At 53.8% G+C, this 1,211-nt stretch overlaps 1 protein-coding gene across 1 annotated transcript in view; it reads right to left on the bottom strand.

Moving 5' to 3' along the window:
• The window catches only part of GNG7 (G protein subunit gamma 7), a 20,855-nt gene that overhangs the window by 1,911 nt on the left and 17,733 nt on the right, over positions 1 to 1,211 (bottom strand). The window lies entirely within an intron of this gene.

Below are 1,211 nucleotides of genomic sequence, written 5' to 3'. Positions count from 1 at the left end.
TACCCAAACCTTTCCTTCCTTTTCCCTCATTTTACCCAAACCTTTCCTTCCCTTTTTCCCTCATTTTACCCAAACCTTTCCTTCCCTTTTCCCTCATTTCAGCCAAACTTTTCCTTCCCTTTTCCTTTGTTTCACTCAAACCTTTCCTTCCCTTTTTCCCGATTTCACCCAAATATTTCCCTCCCTTTTCCTTCATCTCACCCAAACCTTTCCTTCCTTTTTCCCTCATTTTACCCAAACCTTTCCTTCTTTTTCCCTCATTTTACCCAAACCTTTCCTTCCCTTTTCCTTCATCTCACCCAAACCTTTCCTCCCTTTCCCCCTCATTTCACCCAAACCTTTCCCTCCTTTTTCCCTCATTTTACCCAAACTTTTCCTTCCTTTTTCCTTTGTTTCACCCAAACCTTTTCCTCCCTTTCCCCCTCATTTCACCCAAACCTTTCCCTCCTTTTTCCCTCTCCTTTTCCAACCGAAACGTGGCCTGGGGATGGGGGTGATGAGGCTGAAACCGGCCGGGCCTGTCGGGGCCCGAGGGCTCAGCCCTGGCCCGGATCCCGCTCGGGGTTTATCCCACGGTGCCACCTGCGCTGATCCCGAGCTCCTCCCGGAATTCTTCCCATTCCTCTCATAGCTGAGAGCTGCCACTCCTCCGACACCGAGAGCCTGGGCAACATTCACCCTTCCAGGACCCTCTCTTCCCTTCCAGGACCCTCTCCACCCTTCCAGGACCCCATTTACTCCTCAGGACCCTCTCCACCCTTCCAGGACCCCATTTACCCCTCAGGACCCTCTCCACCCTTCCAGGACCCTCTCTACCCTTCCAGGACCCTCTCTTCCCTTCCAGGACCCCATTTTCTCCTCAGGACCCTCTCTACCCTTCCAGGATCCCATTTACCCCTCAGGACCCTCTCCACCCTTCCAGGACCCCATTTTCTCCTCAGGACCCTCTCTACCCTTCCAGGACTCCATTTACCCCTCAGGACCCTCTCTACCCTTCCAGGACCCTCTCCACCCTTCCAGGACCCCATTTACCCCTCAGGACCCTCTCTACCCTTCCAGGACCCTCTCTACCCTTCCAGGACCCTCTCTACCCTTCCAGGACCCCATTTTCTCCTCAGGATCCTCTCTACCATTCCAGGACCCCATTTACTCCTCAGGACCCTCTCTACCCTTCCAGGACCCTCTCCACCCTTCCAGGACCCCATTTACCC

This window comes from Parus major, chromosome 28 (genome assembly GCF_001522545.3).
Source record: "Parus major isolate Abel chromosome 28, Parus_major1.1, whole genome shotgun sequence".
Classification (NCBI taxonomy): Eukaryota; Metazoa; Chordata; class Aves; order Passeriformes; family Paridae; genus Parus; species Parus major.
Note: the sequence above shows the minus strand (reverse complement) of the source record. Positions and strands in the feature narration are given on the sequence as shown.